This window comes from Scyliorhinus canicula, chromosome 3, assembly GCF_902713615.1.
Source record: "Scyliorhinus canicula chromosome 3, sScyCan1.1, whole genome shotgun sequence".
Classification (NCBI taxonomy): Eukaryota; Metazoa; Chordata; class Chondrichthyes; order Carcharhiniformes; family Scyliorhinidae; genus Scyliorhinus; species Scyliorhinus canicula.
This window is the reverse complement of record NC_052148.1, coordinates 125,446,503-125,474,493: the sequence shown is the minus strand read 5'-3', so window position 1 is coordinate 125,474,493 and position 27,991 is coordinate 125,446,503. Positions and strand designations below refer to the sequence as shown.

General features: G+C 46.4%; 1 protein-coding gene across 5 annotated transcripts in view; it reads left to right on the top strand.

Annotated features, from left to right (window-relative positions):
* Nucleotides 1-27,991, top strand: part of LOC119962941 (probable phospholipid-transporting ATPase VD) — a 363,410-nt gene that overhangs the window by 96,231 nt on the left and 239,188 nt on the right. Inside the window, exon 2 of one of the 5 annotated variants that reach the window (XM_038791264.1) lies at nt 24,509-24,702. The exons of the other annotated variants lie outside the window; for them this stretch is intronic. The gene's annotated coding sequence lies outside the window, so the exon portion shown is untranslated. The remainder of the gene's footprint in view (nt 1-24,508; nt 24,703-27,991) is intronic. 5 annotated transcript variants of the gene reach the window in all.

Sequence of the window (27,991 nt, the reverse complement as noted above, 5' to 3'; positions counted from 1 at the left end):
CTGCACAGACAGTGACCTAGCGGGGAATCAAACCTGGGACTCTGGGACTGTGAAGCAACAGTGCTAACCACGGTGCAACCGTGCCGCAGATACATTAAAAATAATTTCAAATCCAAAATTTCTCTAACACAGAAGGACACTAATCTAATATAATCTTTATTGGCACAAGTAGGCTTACATTAACACTGCAATGAAGTTACTGTGAAAAGCCCCTAGTGGCTATATTGTGACATTAGAGTAGGCACTTTATTCTCTTCCCAATGCCATCAGTCGGAATAAACCATTTTATAATCGGTGCAGAGAGGCGCTGGATGAGATGAGATTGGGTTTTCACAGCTGTGCTTTGAATTCACACTGCATGGTGACACTTATTTTGTTGGCTCACATCTGAAAATGAATGAGATACCTGAGAATAGGCAGTGACATTATTTCTTTAAACTTAGATTACCCAATTATTTATTTTCCAATTTTGGGGCAATTTAGTGTGGCCAATCCACCGACCCTGCACATCTTTGGGTTGTGGGGGTGAAACCCACACAAACATGGGGAGAATGTGGAGACTCCACACGAACAGTAACTCGGAGCCGGGATTGAACTCGGGTCCTCGGTGCCGTGAGGCAGCAGTGCTAACCACTGCACCATCGTGCCGCCCTGGGCAGTGATATTATAACCATACTATAGAAGTCATGGAGTCTGGCGAAGAGAGAAGAACATTGATGAAACAATATATACTTTTTTGAAGGGAGTCCTGGTGGTGGTCTTGATATTGGGATAGAAATGTTGCTGGAAATCTCAAGGTTTTAAAAACCATGAATTTATTGATTGTTGGCCTGCTTTGCCTTCTGGTTTTCTCACACTATTGTGATGACACAAACCACCCTGCAGAGCTGCTTGATGATTATTCTGTATATTCCTGCTTCCAGAAAGGCATATGAGAGCAACTCCAAATTGGTAATCTTGAAATTGAAAATGATTGATGAGGAAGTTTTATATTTTTTGTGAAATGGAGACCTCACGTGCACATTTAAAGCTATCAAATTTGAACTCAGTATTGCAGAATCACTGGTTTTGGTTTATTATATTATATTAAATTCTCTGGGGAAAGCAGAATCATTACCATTACCAATAATTTCTGCTAAGTTAATTATTACAGTTAGTTTTGAAATCACAGAGTTAATTTTTGGGGCATTACAACTTTCAGCAGTGCTCATTCAGAGCAGTTGGTATGTGATCAATTTGCTTACCAACCAGGATATAAGTGACAACCATGAAATGAGAATGGCTTTTGAAATGAATCTGTTAAACTTCAAATTGACACTTGGACCAGTGAATCAGCAGGAATCCTCAATTGCAGGTGTAAATGTCACAGGGTTAGAGCGCTGTCGGAGGGCCTTCTCTGATGTGTTGTTTGAATCACCTGCTGGTATAGTGCAGTACCCTTACCTCAACAATAGCATACAGGGGAGTTATTTATTCAGAGCTAAGGATCTTTAGTTTTTTAGTTCTGAAAAAGCATGGATTTATGTTAAAATAAAAATATTTGTCTTATATTAGAGACACAGCAACAATTGGGAAAGAACAGATCTGGTTCAATAACAATCTAATGGGATATGCATTTTTACCTGACTGAAATGCTAGCTCAAGTGAATTGAACCAGAATAAATGGCTTCATAAAAGAGAGATTCTGAGGATTAGTCAGTGAATTTTTTTTACCTCTACCCACTTGTTGAATATTAATGCAAAGTGACTGTAGTAGTAATCAGTGGGGTGGTAGCTGCACAGCCTCTAACAATAGTATCTCAGGAAACTGTTCATTTGTTTCTGGTCTGTTAGTTCCATTCAGATGAAATGAGCCACTAGGCTCTGTACCCAGCCAGATTCTGATCATTGTCAGGAATCACATGTTGGTGCTGTACAGAACTGCAAAAGCCAAGTGAGGATAAAATGATTGCTAAAATGGACATAGCTAAGCAATTCCATAACCAACGGAGCAGACCCAAGCTCTGCAATCCTGTTGCATCCAACCGTGAATGACGATGGACAATTCAACAACTTACTGGCGGAGGAGGCTCCACAAATATCCCCACCTCCAATTATGGAGGAGCTCAGCACACCGATACAAAAGATAAGGCTGAGGCATTCGTAACAATCTTCAACTGTAAGTGTCGAGTGGATAACCCATTTCTGCCTCCTGAGGTTCCCAGCATCATAGATGTTCGTCTTCAGCCAAATCGATTCACTCCATGCGGCAGCACGATAGCATAGTGATTTGCACTGTTGCTTCACAGCTCCAGGGTCCCAGGTTTGATTCCTGGCATGGGTCACTGTCTGTGTGGAGTTTGCACATTCTCCCTGTGTCTGCGTGGGTTTCCTCCGGGTGCTCCGGTTCCCTCCCACGAAAGACGTGCTGTTAGGTGAAATGAACATTCTGAATTCTCCCTCAGTATACCCGAACAGGTGCCGGAATGTGGCGACTAGGGGCTTTTCAGAGTAGCTTCATTGCAGTGTTAATGTAAGCCTACTTGTGACAATAAAGTTTATTATCAAGAACCAGCTGAAGGCACTGGATACTGCAAAAGCTATGGGCTCTGACGATATTCCGGGAATAATCCTGAAGGCTTGTGTTCTGGCACTTGCTGCTCCCCTAGCCAAGTGTTCCAGTACAGTTACAACACTGGCATCTACCCGGTAATGTGGAAAATTGCTCAGGTATGTCCTGTGCACAAGAAACAGGACAAAATTAACTCAAATCAGACATGTACAAAAGATCTGAATGCGTGAGGTGAGGTGAAAGTGACTGCCCTTGATATCAAGGTAACATTTGACTGAGTATGACATCAAGGAGCTCTAGCAAAATGGGAATCAGAGGGAATTTCTCCGCTGGTTTGAGTCATACCAGGCGCAAAGGAAGATGGTTGTGGTGGTTTGAGGCCAATCATCTCAGCTTCAGGACATCACTGCAGGAGTTCCTTAGGGCAGTGTCCTAGGCCCAACCAGTTGCTTCATCAATGACCTTATTTCTGTCATAAGGTCAGAAGTGGGAATGTTCGCAGATGACTGCACAATATTCAGCACCATTTGCGACTCCCCAGACACTGAAGCAGTTTATGTCCAAATGCAGAAAGACTGTGACCATATCCAGGCTTTGGCTGACAAGTAGCATTTGCACCGCACAAGTGCAAGGCAATGAACATCTTCAACTCCAACAAAAGCAAATCTAACCATCGACTCCTGATATTCAATGGTATTACCATCACTGAATCTCCCACTATCAACATCCTTGGGGTTTCCATTGACTAGAAACTGAATTGGACTAGCCATATAAATGCTGTGGTTACCAGAGCAGGTCAATGGCTAGGAATCCTGTGGTCAGTAAGTTGTGTCCAGATCCCCCAAAGCCTGTCCACTGTCTACAAGGTGCAAGGCAGGTGTGTGATGAATACTCTCCACTTGACTGAGAGAGACTGCAGAATATAATGTTACAGTTGTAGCAAGGTGTAGAGAAAGGATCAACTTAATATGAGGTAGGGGCAGCACGGTGGCACAGTGGATTAGCCCTGCTGCCTCACGGCGCCGAGGTCCCAGGTTCGATCCCGGCTCTGGGTCACTGTCCGTTTGGAGTTTGCACATTCTCCCCGTGTTTGCGTGGGTTTCACCTCCACAACCCAAAGATGTGCAGGCTAGGTGGATTGACCACACTAAATTGGCCCTTAATTGGAAAAAATGAATTGGGTAATCTAAATTTTTTAAAAAACTTAATACGAGGTAGGTCCATTCAAAAATCTGATGGCAGTAGGGAAGAAGCTGCTCTTGAGTCAGTTGGCACGTGACCTCAAACTTTGGTATCTTTTTCCTGACGGAAGGAGGTGGAAGAGAACATGTCCGGGGTGCGTGGGGTCCTTAATTATGCTGGATGACTTCCTGAGGCAGTGGAAATTATAGGAATCAACGGATGGGAGGCTGGTTTGCGGGATGGACTGTGCTACATTCACAACCTTTTGTAGTTTCCTGCGGTCTTGGCTAGTGCAGGCTCCATACCAAGCTGTGATACAACTAGAAAGAATGCTTTCTATGGTGTATCTGTAGAAGTTGGTGAGGGTCGTAGCTGACATGCCAAATTTCCTCAGTCTTCTGAGAAAGTAGTCGTTGGTGGGCTTTCTTAACTTTAGTGTTGGCATGGGGGGACCAGGACAGGCTGTTGGTGATCTGTACACCTAAAAACATGAAGCTCTCGACCCTTTCTGGAAGACCTGGGTGTACCCGTGCATGAGTCGCAAAAAGTTGGTTTACAGGTGCAACAGGTGATTAAGAAGGGTAATGGAATTTTGTCCTTCATTTCTAGAGGGATGGAGTTTAAGACTAGGGAGGTTATGCTGCAATTGTATACGGTGTTAGTGAGGCCACACCTGGAGTATTGTATTCAGTTTTGGTCTCCTTACCTGAGAAAGGACGTACTGGCGCTGGAGGGTGTGCAGAAGAGATTCACCAGGTTCATCCCAGAGCTGAAGGGATTGGATTTCGAGGAGAGGTTGAATAGACTGGGACTGTACTCGTTGGAATTTAGAAGGATGTGGGGGGATCTTATAGAAACGTATAAAATTATGAAGGGAATAGATAGGATGGATGCGGGCAGGTTGTTTCCACTGGCAGGACTAGGGGGCATAGCCTCAAAATAAGGGGAAGTAGATTTAGGACTGAGCTTAGGAGGAACTTCTTCACCCAAAGGATTGCGAATCTATGGAATTCCTTGCTCAGTGAAGCAGTTGAGGCACCTTCATTAAATGTTTTTAAGATAAAGATAGCAGGGCAGCACGGTGGCCTAGTGGTTAGCACAACCGCTTCACGGCGCTGAGGTCCCAGGTTCGATCCCCTCCACAAACAGGTCCCTCAACCTCCTAACCCCTGCCCTGTGCCAGCCCAGAAATCCGCCATCAATGCTCCCTGGGACAAACCGATGGTTCCCCCGTATCGGGGCCTCCATCGAGCCCCCCACTTCTCCCCTATGCCATCTCCATTGCCCCCAAATTTTGAGGGTAGCCACCACCACCGGGCTCGTGGTATACCGCGTTGGAGGGAGCGGCAACAGCGCCGTTACCAGCGCCTCCAGGCTCGTGCCCACACAGGACGCCATCTCCATCCTCTTCCATGCTGCCCCTTCCCCGTCCATTACCCACTTACGCACCATCGAAGCGTTGGCAGCCCAATAGTACCCACAAAGGTTGGGCAGCGCCAGCCCCCCCTATCCCTGCCCCATTCCAAGAACACCCTTCTCACCCTCGGAGTCCCATGCGCCCACACAAATCCCGTAATACTCCTGTTAACTCTCCTAAAAAAGGCCTTCGGGATAAGGATTGGAAGGCACTGGAACAGGAACAAAAACCTCGGGAGCACCGTCATCTTGACGGACTGCACCCTCCCCGCCAGTGACAGCGGTAACATATCCCACCTTTTGAACTCCTCCTCCATCTGCTCCACCAACCTTGAGGTTGAGCTTGTGCAGGGCCCCCCAGCTCCCAGCCACCTGGACTCCTAGGTACCTGAAGCTCCTCCCTGCCTACTTCAGTGGGAGCCTGCCAATCCCCTCCTCCTGATCCCCCGGGTGCACCACGAACAACTCGCTCTTGCCGTGGTTGAGCTTATACCCAGAGAAGCCCCCAAATTCTCTGAGAATCTTCATCACCTCCGGCATCCCCCCCACCGGGTCCGCCACATACAGCAACAGGACGTCCGCATAAAGCGACACTCGATGCTCCTCCCCACCCTGCACCACGCCCCTCCAGTTCCCTGACTCCCTCAACGCCATGGCCAGGGGCTCAATTGCCAACGCAAAGAGCAAGGGGGACAGAGGACACCCCTGTCTCGTCCCTCGGTACAGCCGAAAGTACTCCGACCTCCTCCTATTTGTGGCTACACTCGCCATCGGGGCCTCAAAGCAACCTCACCCAACTAACAAACCCCTCCCCAAACCCAAACCTTTCCAACACCTCCCACAGATATCCCCACTCAACCCTATCAAAGGCCTTCTCCGCATCTAATGCCACCACTATCTCCGCCTCCCCTTCCACAGCCTTCCTTTCACAAACCTCGTCTGGTCCTCGTGAATGACCCCCGGCACACAATCCTCTATTCTTGTAGCTTGGCGTCTACATTTAGCAGCGAGATCGGCCTATATGACCCACACTGCAGAGGGTCCTTGTCCCGCTTAAGGATCAAGGAAATCAGCGCCCGTGACATAGTTGGGGGCAAAGCCCCCCCAACCCCCTTCCTTGCCTCGTTAAAGGTCTGGACCAACAGGGGGCCCAACAGGTCCGCATACGTTTTATAAAATTCGGCCGGAAACCCATCCGGCCCCAGCGCCTTCCCTGACTGCATGCTCCCTATCCCTTTTAACCAGCTCCTCCAGCTCAATCGGCGCCCCCAGTCCCTCCCCCTGCCCCTCCTCCACCCTCGGAAATCACAGCTTGTCCAAGAAACCCCCCCCCCCCCCGGGGGTTCAGACCGGTACAGTTCCCCATAAAAGTCCCTAAAGACCCCATTAACGTCTACCCCCCTCCGCACCACCTTCCCAACTCTATCTGTCACTCCCCCAATTTCTCTGGCCGCGTCTCGCTTTCGGAGCTGGTGTGCCAGCATCCTGCTCGCCTTCTCCCCATATTCATACACCGCCCCCTGTGCTTTCCTCCACTGAGCTTCTGCCTTTCTGGTAGTCAATAGATCGAACCTGGCCTGAAGGCTATGCCGCTCCCCCAGCAATCCCTCCTCCGGAGCCTCCGCATATCTCCTATCCACCCTCACCATCTCCCCTACCAATCTCTCCCTCTGCTCCCCCCTCTCCCTATGGGTTCGGATGGAAATCAACTCCCCTCTAATCATCACCTTCAATGCCTCCCAGGCCGTCCCCACTCGGACCTCCCCGTTATCGTTGGCCACAAGGTACCTCTTAATACACCCTCGAACCTTCCCGGCCACCTCCTCGTCTGCCAGTAGCCCCACCTCCAAGCACCAGAGCGGACGCTGGTCCCTCTCCTCCCCCAGCCCGAGGTCCACCCAGTGCGGGGCATGATCCGAAATGGCAATGGCAGAGTATTCAACATCCTCCACCCTCGAAACCAGCCCCCTGCTCAGGACAAAAAAATCAATCCTAGAATAGGCCTTATGCACGTGGGAGAAAAACGAGTACTCCCTGGCCCTTGGTCTCGCAAACCTCCAGGGATCCACCCCTCCCATCTGATCCATAAACCCCCTCAACACCTTAGCCGCCGCCGGCCTCCTACCCGTCCGGGACTTGGATCAATCCAATGGGGGATCCAGCACCGTGTTGAAGTCCCCCCCAATGATCAGGCCCCCCACCTCCAGGTCCGGAATGCGGCCCAACATGCGCTGCATAAACCCCGCATCGTCCCAGTTTGGGGCGTAAACATTCACCAACACCATCCACTCCCCCTGCAGCTTACCAGTCACCATCACATACCTCCCGCCACTGTCAGCCACCACCTTCAACGCCTCAAACGACACCCTCTTTCCCACCAGGATCGCCACCCCCCGATTCTTCTCATCCAGCCCTGAATGAAATACTTGGCCCACCCACCCCTTCCTCAGTCGAACCTGGTCCGCCACCTTCAGGTGTGTCTCTTGAAGCATGGCCACATCCGCCTTCAGCCCCTTCAAGTGCGCAAACACCCTGGCCTGTTTGACTGGCCCGTTCAGCCCCCTCACATTCCAGGTTATCAGCCGGATCAGAGGGCTCCCTGCCCCCTGCCCTGCCGACTAGCCATAACCCATCCCCTGCCTGCCACTGGCCAGCGTCCCCCGCTCGGCCTGTTCCCCACGGCGGCAACCCCCCCCCCTAGCACCCCCTGCATTCTCCAGCTCCTTCCTGGCCATTTCAGCAGCAACCCGGTAACCCCCCCCTCCAGGCTAGGACCCCTCCTAGCCGCGCCCTCCCCTCCGCAGCACTCCTGTGAGCCAGCTAACTTCTGCTGACCCCGGCGACTCCCGCCACACCTCCGACACCTCCCCATGTGGGACTACTCCTCCTCCTTCGTGCCCATCAACTGGCCCTCCTCCCCCACCCGCTCTTGCGTGGGAAAATAACAGCCAGCAAAGGCCCGTGCTTCTCAGCCCTGACCCCGCCCCCCAACATCCCGCAGCGCGGGAAACCAGAGAAAAGCCCACGCTTTCGCCCTGCCCAACCCTGCCTCCTCTAGGGCAACTCCCATTGCCAGTCCCCCCCACCAGCTCCCCGCACTCCTCATTTACCTCCCTGCCCGAACCCGTCCACCAGACCCATACAAAAAGACATAAAGACATCACCCCACCCACCCTAAAGCCAACACACATCCTGCATTAAACAGAGAACCCCCCCTCCAGAGCAAAAATTAAACCGTTATATTTTCATACAAAACCCCCATCCTTGACCCTCCGTTTGAGTCCAGTTTCTCGGCCTGCACAAAGGCCCACGCCTCCTGCGGGGACGCAAAATAATGGTGCCGGTCCTTGTAGGTGACCCACAGACGCGCCGGCTGCAACATGCCAAACTTCACACTCCGTCTGTGGAGCACCGCCTTCGTCCTGTTGAACCCGGCCCTCCGCTTAGCCGCCTCCGCACTCCAGTCCTGGAAGATCCACACCTCCGTGTTCTCCCACTTGCTGTTCCGCTCCCTCTTGGCCCACCGGAGCACGCACTCCCGGTCAACGAACCGGTGAAACCGCACCAACACCGCCCGTGGCAGCTCATTCGGCTTGGGCCTCCTAGCCAGTATTCTGTGGGCCCCCTCCAACCCCAGGGGCCCCTGGAAGGACCCAGCTCCCATCATCAAATTCAGCATAACGACCACGTAGGCCACCAGGTCCGACCCCTCCAACCCCTCCGTGAGGCCCAGGATCCGTAAACTTTTTCGCCTCGACCGTTTGTCCAGCTCCTCGAACCACTCCTGCCATTTTTTATGGAGCGCCTCGTGCATCTCCACCTTCCCCGCGACGGCCACGGCCTCATCCTCCGTTTCGGAGTCCTGCTGCTGCAGCTCCCAGATTGCGGCCCGCTGGGCTGTCTGAGTCTCCATCAGCTCTCTGGTGGTAGCCTTCAGCGACTCCAGCAGCTCCACCTTAAGCTCCTGGAAGCATTGCAGCAGAGTCTCCTGCTGCTCCTGCGCCCACTGCCTCAGCTCCTCGAGGGCTCCGCCGGCTGCCATTTTGTCTCCCTTCCCCCGCTTTTCCAGGGGCGCTGCCACAGCTTTTCTGCTCACTCCACACCTGGTCCGGACCATAGAACCCTGGGGATCTACTGCAGATCCCTTCCCACGTCGGGAATCGTCGAAAAAGCTCCGTTGGGGGCCCTGAAAAGAGCCCCAAAGTCCGTTTTTAGCGGGAGCTGCCGAATGTGCGGCTTAGCTCCGCATAGCCACAACCGGAAGTCACCCGCCTTTATTGTTTCTTAACTCGAACCAAATAAATTCTGTCCTTGACCCCTATCGTTGATCAGTTTGGCAGTGGACCAACAATCAATAACGGTTAAGGTCACACAAATTAAATAGAACAAAGAAAAGTACAGCCTAGGAACAGGCCCTTCTGCCCTCCAAGCCTGTGCCAATCATGATGCCCTAACTAAAAAATAACCTTCAACCCTTACTCGGTCCATATCTCACTGTTTCCTCCAGATTCATGTACCCATCCAGATGCCTCTTAAATGTTGCCAATGTGCCTGCTTCCACCACATCCTCTGGCAGTGCATTCCAGGCACCCACCACTGTCTGCATGAAAAACTTACACCGCACATCTCCCTAAACTTTCTCCCCCTCACCTTTGAACCTGTGCCCCCTTGTAATTGACACTTCCATCCTTGGAAAAAGTCTCTGACTATCCACCCTGTCTATGCCTCCCCTCAGCCTCCGTCTTTCCAGTGAAAATAATCCTAGTTTATTCAACCTCTCCTCATAGCCAAACACCCTTGAGACCAGGCAACATCCTGTTTGAACCTTCTTTGCGCTCTGCAAAGCTTCCACGTCCTCCTGATAATGTGGTGATCAGAACTGCATGCAATAGTCCAAATGCGGCCAATCCAAGGTTTTATATAACTGCAACATGATTTCCCAACTCCTGTGCTCAATGCCCCAGCTGATGAAGGCAAGTATGCTATATGTCGTCTTAATCACCTGGGCCATCTGTGTTGACATTTTAGGGAACTGTCGATCTGCATGCCCAGATCCCTGTGTATGTTAATGTTCCTAAGGGTTCGGCAATTTTCAGTATAATTCATACCTAGATTTGACCCTCCCAAAATGCATCATCTTGCTTTTGTCTGGATTAAACGGCATCTGCCATTTCTGTGCCCAAGTCTCCAATCTATCTGTATCCTCTGACAATCCTCGGCATTATCAGCAACTCCTCCAATCTTTGTGACATCCGCAAACTTAGTAATCAGACCACCCACGTTTTCCTCCAGATCATTTAAATATACTACAAACAACAGAGGTCCCTGCACTGATCCCTGTGGAATTCTATTAGCTACAGAATAGGCATGGGACATTTCATTTCATTGATTCCAGGAGGGTTCAAATCAAGGCCTTGAGTTGAAATGGCATAACTGACCAATAAAATACAAACTGCCCCTTTAATTCTTACCATCCTTTCCCCTCCTCCACCCAAAAAATCTGAAATTATCCAGCCAGTAATTGTGGCCTTTGGTCATTGACTAGATGGTAGCACTTTTAGGAGTGCATAGGGTGACAGTTCTCTGAGGACTATGGAATTTTGTTTGTTGCTGCTAATTAAAGAAGCAGATGACTGGAAGAAGCAATGCTGCAGCTGTGAATTGAAATGAATTCATTGGTGTGTTGAGATATTTCACATTCTACTGCAAGTACTGGATTTATTAACTGTAGTTAAGGCAGATGCTTTCATCATAGGATTTGCTTGTTTTGGGTCAAGGGCTACAGGTTTCATATCCTAAAAAGTGTTTTAAAAATTGAATATGAGTAATTTGGCAGAGAATTAAACCATAATTATTGTGACCAGATATAATTCTTTTACACAAGTGTTTTCATTAATCTGCCATTATATTGTGAACAGATTTAATATTCTGGATACTTGGACTATTCATTGTGTGCTGTATTTTCAATTAGATTGTAAATTGAGAATACAGCTTTGTCACAACCATTGTCAAACACAGCTGATTATTAAGAAAGATAACTCCGATGTCTGAGGGTGATCATGGTTGTATGTATGAAAGAACATTTCGGATTTTAAAAAACATTATGGTAAACTGATCTTGGAGTTATGAGCACACTCTTCTGGCCACTCACTGATCTGCATGTAGCTTTTGCTAGTCTACTTTTTCTTCAGTGCAAGTGGATGTGCAGCAATAACTTCTTTTTTTTTATTTGATGTTTCACATGACTTGGGATGCAATGCAACTCTTATTGTATCCTGCCATTGGTCTTCCAACAGCACGTCTTTCAGGACTTGTGGGAGGAAACCCACGCAGACACGAGGAGAACGTACAGACTCCACACAGGCAGTGACCCAAGCCGGTAATCGAATCTGGGGCTCTGGTGCTGTGAAGCAATAGTACTATATAGGCGGCACGGTAACACAGTTGCTTCACAGCTCCAGGGTCCCAGGTTCCTGGGACCTCGGCACCGTGATGCAACAGTGCTATCCAACGTGCTGCTGCTTGTTCCAATCTTCTGCGTTACTACCAACCTTGGCAACATTGTACATCTTTTCTTTCAATTTGATATTATCCATAACTTAGTCACAGATGCTGCATTGAAGGAAGTATCATTTTTCATGGAATGTAAATTTCTTGACTTATGAAATATCTTTCATTGTCTACTACTGCTTCTCTAAAGGCTCCCCTTTTTAGCCTGTTTACTTAGTCCACGTTAGTCAACTCTGTCCGCATACCTTTGTAATTAGCTCTATTTAAGTTTCAGTCAGTAGATTTGATTCAAATTTCTCTCCCATGAACTGAATGTCAAATTGTTATTTTTATGATCGCTCTTATCCTTTACAATGAGGTCATCAATTAATCCAGCCTCATTGCCAGGTCTAAAGTAGCCTGTTCCTTGGTTGGGTCCAGGAAATATTGTTTTAATAAACTGTCCTGAATGTAATCCTTAAACCCCTCCTCCAGGATACTTTTGCCAATTTGATCAGTTCAATCTCTTTTTTTTTCAAATAAACATTTTATTGAGGTATTTGTTTTTATAACAACAGAAGAAACAACGTACTTGCAAATATAAACATAGTGCAAAAGCCGTCTTCCTCCCTCATCGGTCCCACCTTTTCCAACACCCTACTCTAAACTAATCTGAACCCCCACTTCTGCTGTCTGTTAATTTTCCCCAAAGAAGTCGACGAACGGCTGCCACCTCCGGACGAACCCTAACATTGACCCTCTCAGGGCGAACTTGACTTTCTCCAGACAGAGAAAGCTAGCCATGTCAGTTAGCCAGGCCTCCGACTTCGGGGGCTTTGAGTCTCTCCAAGCTAATAATATCCATCTCCGGGCTACCAGAGAGGCAAAGGCCAGAACATCTGCCTCTTTCTCCTGGATTCCCGGGTCTTCCGACACCCCGAAAATCACCACCTCTGGACTCGGTGCCACCCTTGCTTTTAACACCTTGGACATGACCTCCGCAAACTCCTGCCAGAATCCCCTGAGCTTCGGGCATGCCCAGAACATATGGACGTGGTTTGCTGGTCCTCACGCGCACCTATCTACACAATGGGCTAAGACAGCTGGCTTGTAATGCAGAACAGGACCAGCAGCGCGGGTTCAATTCTCGTTCCAGCCTCCACGAACAGGCGCCAGAATTTGGCGACTAGGGGCTTTTCACAGTAACTTCATTGAAGCCTACTTGTGACAATAAGTGATGATTATTATTATTATTATCATTATCTTCTACCCCAAAGAACCTGCTCATCCGGGCCACTGTCATGTGAGCCCGGTGAACGACCTTGAACTGTATCAGGCTGAGCCTGGCACATGTTGTGGACGAGTTGACTCTGCTCAATGCGTCCGCCCAGAGACCATCCTCTATCTCTCCTCGTAACTCCTCTTCCCATTTGTGTTTCAGCTCATCGATCTGCGTTTCCTCTGACCCCGTGAGTTCCTTATAAATGTCCGAAACTCTCCCACCCACATTCTGAAACTACCCTGTCCTGTATCCCCCTTGGTGGTAGGAGCGGGAAGGTTGAGACCTGCCTGCGCAGGAAGTCCCACGCCTGCAGGTACCTAAACGCGTTCCTTCCCGTCAATTCAAATTTCTCCTCCACTCCCTCAGGTGGGAGATATGTCTATAAACATATCTCCCACCCTCTTGATCCCTGCTCTCTGCCATCTCTGGAACTCTCCATCTAGCTTCCCCGGGGCAAACCGGTGACTATTACAGATTGGAGACCAGACCGATGCTCCTTATGCTCCCACATGTCTCCTCCATTTCCCCCAGACTCTCAAGGCCGCGACCACCACGGGGCTGGTGGAGTACCGTGCCGGCGGGAACGGCAGGGGCATCGTTGCCAATGCCCCCAAACTAGTTCCCTTGCATGATGCCGCCACTACCCGCTCCCACTTCCTAATCATGGCTATATTCGCCGCCCCATAATAATTACTGAAGTTCGGCAGCGCCAGCCTGCGCTACCCCCGACTGCGCTCCAGCATCCTCTTTTTTTTACTCGTGGGGTCTTACCCGACCATACAAAGCCAGAGATCACCTTATTAACTTGTTTAAAGAAGGACTGGGGAATAAAGATGGGGAGACACTGAAACACAAACAGGAATCTCGGGAGGACCGTCATTTTCACTGTCTGTACCCTCACAGCCAGTGACAACGGGAGAACGTCCCACCTCCGGAAATCTTCCTTCATTTGGTCTACCAGTCGGGCCAGAATTAACTTATGTAGCCGTTCCCATTCCCACGCCACCTGGATGCCTAAGTACGGAAAGCTTCTCCCTACCACTCTAAACGGCAGCTCCCGCAATCGTCTCTCCTGTCCCCTTGCCTGGATCGCGAACATCTCACTTTTCCAAATGTTCAATTTATAACCCGCAAACCGGCCAAATTCCCCCAGAATTTCTTCCATCCCTTCCAGTGGGTCCAAAACATATAAGAGCAGGTCGTCTGTGTATAGTGAGATTCTGTGTTCCACCACCCCCCTGGACCATCCCTTTAAGCCCCTTGAGGCTCTCACGCAATTTCCAGCGGCTCTATGGCCAGCGTGAACATCAATGGGGAGAGGGGGCATCCCTATCTCGTCCCCCGGTGCAGCCTAAAATAGTCCAATGTCGTCCTATTCATCCGTACGCTGGCCACAGGAGCCTGATGCAGCAACCTGACCCAGTCAATAAAGCCCCGCCCAAATCCAAACCGCCCCAGTACCTCCCACAGGTAATCCCATTCCACCCGATCAAATGCTTTCTCTGCGTTCATTGCGACCACTACCTCCACGTCCCTGCCCTCTGGGGCATCATAATTACATTCAGCAGCCTTCTTAGGTTGGCCGCCAATTGCCTCACCTTAACAAATCCTGTCTGGTCCTCCCCAATCACGTCCTGATCGCAGTCTTCAACCCTGGAGGACAAGATTTTGGCCAACAGTTTGGTGTCTACATTTAGTTGGTAGATCGATCTGTAGGACCCACAAATCTCCGGGTCCTTATCCCGCTTCAGGATAAATGAGATAATTGCCTGTGATATTGTGGGGGGAGGCACCCCTCTCTCTCTTGCCTCATTAAATGTCCTCATCAGCAGTGACCCTCTTATCCCAGAGAACCTTTTATAAAACTGCACTGGGTACCCGTCCAGTCCCGGGCTTTACCCGACTGCATGACCTTCAGCCCTTCTGCTGTTTCTTCCAACTCAATCGGAGCCCCAGCCCTTCCGACTTCCCTGTTGTCCCACAGCAAAAGTCCCTCCCCCATCAGAAGAAATTTTCCACCCCCCCAGTAACAGCACTATGCAAACAACCTCCTTCAACAAGCATACCATCTGCTCACCCCCCACTGCGCTTCCGTGAGCTATCCCGCCAAGCTAGCTTGGTGCCCCCGCCCCCATGGCGCCAGACATCTTCCCACCTATTGTTCCCTACCTTCTCCTGGAGCCTTTCTGTTGCTCTCTCAACATCCCCACCTCAAACTCCACTGCTGCTTGGTGTTCCTCCTGCTCAGTCAGTGTCTTCTCAACTTTCAGAATCGCCCACTCTTGAGCATCCTGTCTGAGTTGCAGTTGCGCAATCGAATCCTTAATCGGGTCCAAGCATTCCTGTTTCTGCTTGGCAAAGCCCTCCTGTATCAACTGCTCCGTCGACCACTGGGTCGTTGAGCCAGGACTCCGGTCATCCACCATGCTTTCTCCCGCTGCAGCCCCAGCCCAAGCCTTCTCTGTTTGCCTGTTTCTTCCTTTGCGAGCACTCCTGGTCCACCTCTCCATGCACTGATGTAGGATTCCTCTTCACAATTGCGTCCAACATCAATTATTCGAATCAGATCCGACAAAAAATCGGGGACAAAGGTCCGACCCGAGCGGGAGCCACCAAATGTGCGACCTACTCCTTCATAGCCGCCACTCAAGTCCCAGTTCAATCTAAATTATAGATTTAAATCTCCCAGGATTATGAAGTGCCTTTCATAAAATCACCATTATTTCTTGATTTATAAATTGTCCGACAGTGTAGCTGCTGTGAGTGGACATTAAAAAAACCCACTCCCACCAGTGACTTATTTCCTTTGTTATTTCTTGTCTCCACCCAAACTGATTCTGTATTTTAATCCCCCGAAATAAGTTCATTTAGCAGTACTGTACTGATATAATAGTAGAGCCACTCCACTTTGTTTTTCTTTCTCCTTCTCCTTTCAAAATGTCAAATGTCCTTTAATATTCAGGTCTCAGCTGTGATGCAGTAACCGTATCCCTGTATTGATGATCACAATATACCCATGCTTACTATTTGTGCTATGAATTCATCCCATCTTTTTGGAAAAGCTGCCTGCATTCAAATAAATACCTTTTTTACCATTTTATTTTCCATTTGTTGGTGCATTCTTTCATGTTTCTACATTCTGTCCTTTCCTGACACACTTTGGTTATCATTACTCCTATCGCTGCATTGCTCTATTTCCTTGGCCTTCCTGTTTAACTTTCCAAGTCTCCTCTCAAGTGAACGCTATCCCATAATGATTTAGTTTAATACCCTTTCTACAGCTCGAGCTAAATAATTCGCTGGTCCCAGCACGTTACAGGTAAAGGCCGTCCCAATAGTACTCTATCCCCTCTCATTGGTGCCAGTGCCCCACGAATTGAAATCCATTTTCCTACACCAATCTTTTTTTTTAAGCAAACATTTTATTGAGGCATTTATAATTTTAACATTTTAACATATCAACATTCTAAACAGCAGAGCGGTCCGACACACGCAAAGAACCCGCAGTAACATACCCAACCCCCCCCCCCCCCAACTCCTAATATATTAGATTCCCTGCTCGTATTCTCCACTTCCATGCCTCCCTTCCCTCTCTCTTTCCCCCCCACACCCCCCCCCCCCCTGTGCTGACGGTCAATTTTCCTCGAAGAAGTTGATGAACGGCTGCCACCTCCAAGCGAACCCCTGTTTCGACACCAATCTTTGAGCTACATATTCAACTCTTAATCTTATTCACTTTATGCCAATTTGCTCAAGACTCAGCTAGTAACCCAGAGATGATTATTTTTAATTTAGTCCTTAGCTGCTCTGACTCTCTGGTGAGAATCTCTCTTATAGTGCTACCTGTGTTTTTAAATTTAAGAGTTACAAATTTTTCCAATTAAGGGACAATTTGGCATGGCCAATCCACATACCTGCACATCTTTGGGCTGTGGGGGTGAAACCCATGCAGACACTGGGAGATGTGCAAACTCCACACGGACAGTGACCCAGGCCCGGGATTCGAACCCGGGTCCTCAGTGCCATATGCAGCAGTGCTGGCCACTGTGCTGTGTGACCCCCCCCCCCTGTGCTACCTGTGTTGATATCATGTGAACCACAGTAACTGGGGTTTTCCCCTCCCACTCCCAAGTTCCTCTCCTGCCCTAAGGTGATGTCCTTAACCTTGGCACTAAGTAAGTAACACCTTATGCGTAGTAGGTTTCCTACAATAATGGTAAAGCATATCCTTGCTAAATTCACAATAAAACCCTGTTACAATCAGACCTGGACTGGTAAATTATGGGAGTCACTTCTGACCCCATCTCATGTGATCATAACAATTGGCATATGAATAGTCAAAGGGTGGTAGACGGAGGAGTGGAGCTGATAGGGATCAAAGATGGCTTTACAAATGAAGGAAAAGGGCATAGTTAATAATAATAATTGCTTATTGTCACAAGTAGGCTTCATTGAAGTTACTGTGAAAAGCCCCTAGTCGCTACATTCCGGCACCTGTTCGGGGAGGCCGGTACGGGAATTGAACCTGCATTGCTGGCATTGTTCTGCATTACAAGTCAGCTGTTTAGCCCACTGTGCTAAACCAGCCCCTGAAGTAGTTGAAGTATTGCATAAATAATTTTCATCTGTATTTACCAAGGACAAAGATTCCACCCAGGCCCTGGTAAAAGTGGAGGTAATTTGGACGCTAGAAGGGTTTAAAATTGATAAGGAAGAGGAATTGGATAGGCTGTCTGTACTTAAAGTTGATAAGGCCCCAAGACCCGATGAGATGCTTGTAAGGATTCTAAGGGAAGTGGTAAAGAAATTGTGGAGGAACCTGGCCCTAATTTTTCAGTCTTTTTCGACTCAATTGGTGCCATTGGACTGGAAAATGCAAATGTTAACCCTTGTTCAAAAAAGGGCGTGAAAATAAGTCCAGCAACTATAAACCAGTCATAGAATCATACAATTCCTACAGTGCAGAAGGAGGCTATTTGGCCCATTGAGTCTGCACTGACCCTCTGAAAGAGCACCCTACCTAGACCCACACCCTTCCCTATCCCCTTAACCCCACCTTACCTTTTGGACACAAGGGGCAATTTAGCATGGCCAATCACCTAATCTGCACATCTTCGGACACTGGGAGAAGCCAGAGAAAACCCACGCAGACACTGGGACAATATGCAAACTCCACACCATAATCATTCAAGGTTGGAATCGAACCCGGTTCACTGGTGCTGTGAAGCACAGTGCTAACCACTGTGCACCGTTCCACACAGTCAGTTTAACTTGGTGGTGGGAAAAATTCTAGAAATGGGAACAAAATTAATATTCACATGGATAAATGTGGGTTAACTAAGGAAAAACAATATGCATTTTTCAAGGGAAAATTATATTTAGCTACCTTGCTGGAGATTTTGAAGAGGTACCAGAAAGGATTGATGAGGACAATGCTGTTGATGTGATGTACATGGACTTCCAAAAGGCATTTAATATTGTGCCACAAAACAGACTTGTGAGTAAAGCTATAACCCAGTGGATTGAAGGGTGGATTCAAACTTGGCTGAGTAACAGGAAACGGAGCATAGTAGTTAATACATTTATTTTGGATCTAGAAAGGTTTCTATTGGAGTTCCCCAGGGGGTCAGTGTTGGGAGCCTCTCCTTGTATATAATAATGACCTCATTCTTGGTGTACAGGGCACAATTTCAAAATTTGCATGTAATACAAAACTTGGAGGCATTGTGAACTGGAGGCATTGTGAACTGTGGGGGAGATAATGTGGAACTTCAAAAGAATGGAGACTGGATGGACAGGTAACAGATAAAGTTCAATGTGGACAAATGTGAAGTGATTAATTTTGGTAGAAAGAATGTTGAGAGACCATGCAAAATAATGGGTATAATTCTGAAGGAGCTGCAGAAACAGAGCGACCTGGGTACAAATGCGCATAAGTCATTGGAGATGGCGGGACAGGTTGAGAGAGGCGTTACTAAGCATACAGCATCCTATGCTTTGTTTCTAGGGGCATAGGTTACAAGATCAGGGAGGTTATGGTGAACTTGCACAAGGCACTAGCTTGGCTTCAGCTGGCTAATTGCACCCAGTCTAGACACTGCACTTTAGGAAGAATGTGAAGGTATTCGAGCGCCTACTGAAAGATTCACTAGGATGGTTCCAGAGATGAGGAACTTCAGTTATAAAGGTAGAATGGAGAAGTTAGGACTGTTTTCCTTGAAGAAGAGAAGGTGAGAGGAGATTTGATAGAAGTATTCAAAGTTCTGAGAGGTTTGGATAGAGTAGATAAGAAGGAACTGTTCCCACTCGTGAAAGGATCAAGAAAGATGAGGCACAGATTTAAAGTAATTAGCAAAAGAAGCATAAGTGACATGCAAGAACATTTCTTCACATTGGGTGGTGAAGGTCTGGAATGTACTGCTTGAGAATGTGTTGGAGGCAGGTTCAATCAAAGCATTTAAAAGGGAATAAGACTATTATCTGGAAAAATAAGAATGTGCAATTACGGGGAGAAGGTGGGAAATTGCTCATTCAAGAGAGTCTGTGCAGATATAGCTAAGCTGAATTGCCGCTTTCTGAACTGTGACAGTTTGATGAAGTGGAAGTGATCAATGATGACATTATGTTGCTCAGTACCATTCATAATTCTTCAGATACTGAAGCAGTCTGTATCCGTATGCAATATGCCCTGGTTAACATTCAGGTTTGGGTGATAAGTGGGAACGAATATTCATACCCCACATATGACAGGCAATGATCAAATCAAACAAGAAGCAAATCATTACCATTGCTGAATCCCCCATGATCATCATCATCTAGGGGCTACCATTGATCAGAAACTTAACTGGACGAACCATATACATATTGTACCATCGTAACCTGGGAATTCTGCAGCGGGTAACTTACCTCCCAACTCCCCAAAGTCTCTCCATCATTAGGCGTGTGATTGAATACTCTCAACTTGCTTGGATAAGTGTGGCTGCAACAACATTTGAGGAGCTCAGCATCATCCAGAACAAAGCAGTGTGCATGATTGGCACCCAATCCACCAGGTTAATTATTCACTTCCTCCATGACAGATACACAGTGGCAGCAATGTGAATCATCTCCCAAGGTGCATTGCCAAAACTCACCAATATTACTTTTTTAAAAATAAATTTAGCGTACCCAATTATTTTTTTCCAATTAAGGGGCAATTTAGTGTGGCCAATCCACCTATCCTGCACATCTTTTTTGGGTTGTGGGGGCGAAACCCACGCAGACACGGGGAGAATGTGCAAACTCCACACGGACAGTGACCCAGGGCCGGGATTCGAACCCTGGTCCTCAGCACCATAGGCAACAATGCTAACCACTGTGCCACCGTGCTGCCCTAACAATATTACTTTAACACCACCTTTCAAACCTGTCAAATTTACCACTTAAAGGGATAAGTGCAGCAGATGCTTGGGAACACCACCATCTCCAAGTTCCTTTCAAGCTACACAAACATCCTGAATTGGCACTATATTGCTGTTTTCTCTCTCTTGCTCCCTCAAAATCTTGAAACTATGGGGGTACCGTCCAGATAGACTGCAGCGGTTCAAGAGCAGTTCGAGTGAGCAACAAATGCTGGTCTTGCCAATGACGCTCACATCCACAAAAGAACAATAGACAAAACTATTGGTTATTTGATGCTTAAATGATCAGACGATCACGTTTTCCAATTATCTACTGACACACATTCCAGATTATACTATTCACTATCATTCTGGAATTTTGATGGATTTTGCAAATTAGCTATTAATACCGTATATACTCGCGTATCATGCGACTTTTGAAAACCTAAATTTGGGGGGGTCGCATGATACGCGAGATACAAAATTTGCGGGTGTGAAGTGCTGGCTAAGATTAGGCTGTTAGGCTGTTAAGCAGACCGTATCCATTTACGGTAAGTCAAATAGTACCCAGTAGTTAATGAAACTATTATATTTATTTTTGGACATAATGAAATATAAAACAGGAATACATATGTAGGTTAAATAACATTTAATAAAATAAAAACACTATTAAAACAAACTATTACAGGTAAACTAAAATCCTTCAAATTCGCTTTCATTGTTATCAGTGTCATCATCAAATAACAGTAAGAAGTCTTACAACACCAGGTTAAAGTCCAACAGGTTTGTTTCAAACACGAGCTTTCGGAGCACGGCTCCTTCTTCATCAAATAAAGCTTGGAATTCTTCTTCATCGAGGCAGTCGTCATACTGATCATCTTCCAGGTCTTCAATATTTTCATCCTCTTCTCCTGCATCTTTGAATAAAGCATCATCTTCACTTCCATCCAAAGCATTTGCTATTCCACATTTTTTAAATGCTTTAACAATCAAATCTCCATCTATCTCAGCCCATGCTTCCTTTACCCACAAACACAGTAGAGGCAAATCCGGAGCCTTCATATTCCCTCCCTTCGTAAATAATTTCTCTCCTTCCATCATCCAGTCATTCCATTTCTTTCTTATATTGTCTTTAAATGGCTTATTAATGGATACGTCAAGTGGCTGAACGACCTGCGATTTGCGCATTTATAGGAAGGAGTTTCCTTCAATTTTTCTTTTTGTTTTCCCCAGTTTCGGACACTGCTTTCTCCGACACCAAACAGCTTTGCAGCTTTAACGTTGTTGCTTTGTTCCGCTTCGGCAACAACTTGCAGCTTCAATTTGGCAGTATATTTCTTCGCAGATCTTTTCTCCATAGTGGCTAAGGGTAGAATGTATTCGATCGTTGTTATGTGTTACGGTACTTGTTACGTGTTAGGTAACTGTTTATTATCGTGATTAGAAACAGCAAAACAGCTGTTTCTCATTCGGTTGTTTACGGCGGAAAGCCTAGCCTAGTGTCATCTGGTATCTAAAAAAAGTGACTCGCATGATACATAAGATATATGATAAAATCATGTTTTGGGGACGAAAATTATGGGGTCGCATGATACGCGAGATCGCAGGATACGCGAGTATATACGGTAACTGTCTATTATTCCTACTTCATTGTTTTCTGATGTGGCTATTTCTTAATAAGCCGTATGCTCTTTAGTTTCTAAAATATATATTTGTATGTGAAGGACGTAAAACCCTGTAAGGATGGTTTTTGTTGTTATATTGCACCATCTGCTGGATTACACAGGTTATATCTACTACAACCTCTTGTATTTATGAAGTGCTTCAACATGATAAAATAGAAATACTATAAAGCAAAATTTGACAGCGACTCATACAAGGTAATACTAGGGCCGATGGCCAAAAGCTTGGTTCAAGGTAATAAATACAAATTGCTGCAGATGCTGGAAATCTAAAATAAAAACTGAAAATGCTGAAAAAGCTCAGCAGGTGCTTTTCACAGTAACTTCATTGCAGTGTTAATTTACTTGTGACAATAAAAAGATTATTATTATTGAAGGTCTGGCAGTATCTGGAGAGAAACAAGAGTGAACATTTCGACCCGATGACTAGAGTCAAACGGACTCGAAATATTAACTCTGCTTCGTTCATGCGCTAGATTTTAATCAGCACCTTAGAGGAAGAAAGGGAAGTGGAGAGACAGAGAAGTTTTTAAGAAAGGAATTTCTGAGCTCATGACCTACGTAGCTGAGGACGTTGCCATCAATGGTGGAGAATGGTGGAGCAGTTGAAATTGGCGATGAATAAGAGGCTAGGATTAGATGAGCACAGATATCTTGAAGGGTTTTGAGACTGGTGGGAGATTACAACGATAATGAAATGAAATGAAAATCGCTTATTGTCACGAATAGGCTTCAATGAAGTTACTGTGAAAAGCCCCTAGTCGCCACATTCCGGCGCCTGTCCGGGGAGGCTGGTATGGAAAGCAGGTGCAAGGGCATGAGGGAATTTAAAAAGAAGGATGGAAGTCATGGCATTGTGCTCATTTATTTGTTTTCAAAATGGCTCCATTGGCAGGCTGTGAGGTGTTACTTTTGTTTTTTGTTTTTTTCATTTTATTTTTAGATATCACTTGGTGGTCTTGAGTTCTCTACCCGAAGGCAAGTCTGACCTATAGTGCCACAACTTCCACCACAGTATGACAAGGAGGCAGGTCCTGAATCCACCCCAGATGGAATTGGGTTTCCGTTCACACCAATCTGATCCACACTGTCCATCCAGCCATCTGATCCCCCACAAGGAGTCAGAATGGCTGTGGCAACATCAACTTTTACATCCAATTTGGAGCTAGAACTGTGAACAGTGATCGAAGAGGCCTCAATTTTCTTCCATCCCATGGTTGGCCTGGAATCTTTCTCACCCTGACCGCCTGCCGTTGGCATATGTTGGACTGTGTTATAGAAATGCATGTCCTTTTAGAAATTGCAGCTTTCCAATGCACAGGTTTTATTTTTTAAAGGGGTGGTTTACTTATTTTCTATCGCTGAAATTCCTTTCATCTGAGTGCTCCTGTCAATATCTAAAGATGAGTTTGATCCTAAGGTTTGTTAAAATGGGATGTTTACAGTTGTTCATGAGTTCTGGGTTTTGAATAGTTTGAAATGAACAGTTTACTTGAACTTACTTCAATTATAATGAATGACTCCCACTTTCCATATTGTACAATTCTTGTAAAGTATTTTACTGGCATTTTATTTTGTTTTTATTGTTGTGATTCAGTTTGAAGTCAAGTATATTGGAAAGGTTAAAATGATATCTGCAACCTCAAGTGTCACTGGTCAGTGAGCCAGTGCAATCAATTGACTTGGTCTTATAGCTTGTTTAATTTTTTTTGTTGTTTTGCCTTGAAGGGGGGGAATTTAGTGCAATCACAATGTATTCTACGAGCTTCAAAAATGAAATATCTAGCAGCTGCATCAACATTAGATTCCCTCCCTGAAGGTCTGGCTGAAGTTTGTGAAAACCAATTCTACCGTCAAATATTTAAATGAAAAAATTGGAACTAGTCTGCAGTGTTCATAAAACATTTCTAGAGTGAAGGTTCTTGATGTTGTTTTGAGGATGTGTTTTTTTTCTAAGATACCATTTCTTATTTTAATTTTTCTGGCTAGATTGTTTTTTAAAAAACCCTCCTAAAGACAATGGAGACTGCCAGATTTCTACAATATGCAGCTTGCATTTCATCATGTGGGATGAGGGAATAAAAAGACCACACAACCCCTTGGGGAGCGTGATAGACCCCTTCTCCGGTTGGCGTTTACACCATCCAGAAACTTTGCAACTGTTTTTGAGATGGGACAACAAAATGCAATTAGCTGTTCTGAAACAATGACTGTAGCTGACATGAACCAATTGAATTTTCCTGGAATGTACACCACCTGGGTACTTTAAAGAGCAGTGACCCTCTTTGTCTTTCCCATCCCCTCCCTACTCCAGCATTATATCTCTGCTGCATTTGCAGAGGATGACATTGAAGGGTGCAGTTTCCTGGCCTCTGTTTTATCTGGACCACTCCTCTGAGCCAGCTGAGCTCTTCATTTCTCCTCACTTGTTCCAATAATTTGCTGAACAGTCAGCTTTCATGGGCCGTCCGTGACTGTCTCCCAATTGTCAGTATTAATCTCTGCAATCATCTTGTCTTCCTTGCAGATTTCCTTTTCACGAAGGAATGGATGCTCTGGAGGTCTATGGCCATCTTCTATCTGTTGAACGTGGCAGCGCTAGTGCTGATGTCATTACCTTAGCAATGAATGTGTGCTGATGAAATGACCATGCTCCAGGATCTCTGGGTTGATGTACTTGTATTGCCAAGAAATGCTGAGGCTACGTCCAAGATGGTGAAGGTAGCCTTTTCTCCTGCCTGGGATATGTTGTCTTGAGTTTCGCTACCGCAGAGGATGCAGGCTTGGTAGATCTGCTGTGTGGTGTTCTCACTCAGTTTGTAGTTGTTCCACACTTTTGCTCACCTTGGACATAAGTCTCTCAAAAGCTGCAACTGTCAGGTTAACATAGAACATAGAACAGTACAGCACAGAACAGTTCCTTCGGCCCGCGATGTTGTGCCGAGCATTGTCCGAAACCAAGATCAAGCTATCCCACTCCCTGTCATTCTGTTGTGCTCCATGTGCCTATCCAATAACCGCTTGAAAGTTCCTAAAGTGTCCGACTCCACTATCACAGCAGGCAGTCCATTCCACACCCTAACCACTCTCTGAGTAAAGAACCTACCTCGGACATCCCTCCTATATCTCCCACCCTGAATCTTATAGCTATGCCCCCTTGTAACAGCTACATCCACCCGAGGAAATAGTCTCTAAACGTCCACTCTATCTATCCCCTCATCATCTTATAAACTTCTACTTTAATTTCCACATCAAGTGACAGATTGCTGGTGATTGTGGAGTCCAAATATGTGAAGCTATCAACAACTTCTAGCATCATGCTGTCAATGCTGATAGATGGCAGAATGGCATCACCTTGGACCTTGACATTTGTCTTCCTGATACTGATGGTCAAGTCAAAGCCTTTACAAGAAAATTAGCATTATGAAATATTGTGTGCAGTTTTGGTCTCCTTATCCCAGGAAGGATGTTCTTGCTATAGAGGGAGTGCAGCAAACATTTACCAGACTGATTCCTGGGATGGCGGGACTGATGTATGAGGAGGGATTTAGTTGGTTAGGATTATATTCGCTAGAGTTTAAAAGAACGGTGTGTGGGGGGGGGGGGGGGGGGGGGGGTGTGGTGGTGGGGGGTGGGGGGGTGTGGGGGGGGGGGTGTGGGGGGGGGGGGGAGATATCTCATAGAAACCTTAAAATTCTAACAGGACTAGACGAGGTCGATGCAGGGAGGATGTTCCAGATGGTGTGGGACCAGGGGTCACAGTTCTAAATGGTTTACCCAGTATCCTTAGACTGAGATTAGGAAAGATTTCTTTACCCAGAGGGTGTTGAGCCTGTGGAATTCGTTCCCACAGAAAGCAGATAAGGGGAAAGCATTATATGTTTTCAATGGGTTAGATATAGCTCTTGGGGCTTAAGGAATCAAAGGATGTGGGAGAAAGTGGCAACAGGTTATTGAGTTAGATGATCAGCCATGATCATAATGATTGGCGGAGCTCCTTGCTACTGTCAGGAAAACAAAAGTAGTTTTAAGGGATTTATATTTGTATTGGTAATCATTAGAAATAAGGTGTAGTTTTAAATATGTTTAATTTAATGTTTCTGTGCCTGAAAGGGTAAAACCTACTGTTAAATTCATGCTGGACGAAGGTGATGGCGTCTGTGGGGGTTGGTTATGTTCCACCTGTGTTTCTGTTGTGCTTAGGGAGGACTACGCTGTGAATAATAAATAAAAGGCATGAGCATGTGGCCGTATCTTAGCAGCTGGATGTCCTTGTAAGTTAAAAAGCTTTTACATTTTAGTTTAGGTAATTTGAGAGCAGATGGAGACAGAATTTGAGGGAGTGAACATCTCTCAACTCTGCCAGAATGGGATTCATGTCGCATTACATTCGGCCCCCACCAACAAGCCTGGACTTGCAGAGGCCTACCGACTGAACTGGCTTGGGACAATTCACACCTCTTTAACCTGGAGTTACCTCTCTCTCTGCATCTTTGATGATTTGATTGCCTGCAGGTGCTCGCATTCCGGGGCATCTCTGACTGTGTCTATATAAACATTTCTGGAACAAGCCTTTCCATTCACCTGAAGAAGGAGCCGTGCTCCGAAAGCTCGTGTTTGAAACAAACCTGTTGGACTTTAACCTGGTGTTGTAAGACTTCTTACTGTGCTCACCCCAGTCCAACGCCGGCATCTCCACATCAGAAGAAAGATTGGACAGGAAGGGAGCGGCAAAAAGGCTGGTTTCCTAAAGTACAAGTTAAAGTCCAGATAACCTCGGAATTGAGATAGAAAGGGTGGGGGTTAGAAGTCGGGAGCTAAGTGAACAGAGACCAAGATATCGTTTAGTAGATTACAAGAAAGAGCAAGAAAGTTGTTTGCACACAAAGAAATCCAAAAGGGGTTCTGTTTAAAAGTGTAATTTGAAAACCTTGGTATAGATTTTGGAATACAAATCGCAAAGGGAAAGCATACTTATGAGAGAAGATTTTAAAGTGTGTTTTTGGAAGTGGGGTCTGGAAACTCTTACGACAATCTCTGGGAGGATTCTGAGGAGACATCCACAAACATTCACTTGGGGATTCAGATGGCTCATGACTGGGCATCAATGGAATCTCACTGGTCTGGTAGAAGGGATCAAAGGGGATTTGAAGAGGTGGGATTCCTTGCCACTGTCGCTGGCGGGGAGGGGACTGACCGTAAAAATGAATGTGTTGACAAGAGTTTAATTTATCTTTCAATTGCTTCCAATTTTTCTTCCCAAGGTGTTTTTTTGGAGGGTGGATAAATTGATTTCTGAATTTGCTCACAGTCATCCTTTGTGCTTAAATGGTGCTTTTTTGTTTCAAATGAGACCATTGCACCTTGAGATGTACTTTGAAATCCATGTTAATTTTTAGATTTGCGTGTATTTGGTTTTTTAAAGTATATAGTTTATTCCAAGCACAGTCAAATGCAGACAATGATTAACACCTCAAAATAAACATGTCACATACAGTTTATCACAGTTTTCCACCTTTTCACCCCTAAACACACCCTCCTTCTCCATTGGTGACTAAGAGGTCTTCAAACACAGACAGAAATGGCCTCCACTGTGCATAAAATCCCTCTTCCAACCCCTAAGGGCGTACATAATCTTTTCCTACCTCTAGAAGTAGTATATTCCTAGCTTAAAATGCCTCAACTAGTTCCAAATTTTGATCGATAACACCACCATGGGACTTCTATTATACCTCCCTGGTGAAAATGGGAGTGGAACCGTCACCAGGGCCCCCAAACCCATCCCCCTGCAAGACGCTTCCTCCACCTGCACCCATTCTGACCCCCCCCCCCCCCCCCCCCTCTTCCCCCAACCATCGTCTCACCTCAGAATTTGCCGTCCAATAATAATGTAACAAGTTTGGGAGCATCAGCTACCCCCACCCACAACCCCCTCTGCAAAAAGGCCCTACTAATCCTCGGCATTTTGCCTGCCCAAACAAATTCAGAAATCAATTTATCCACCCTCCGA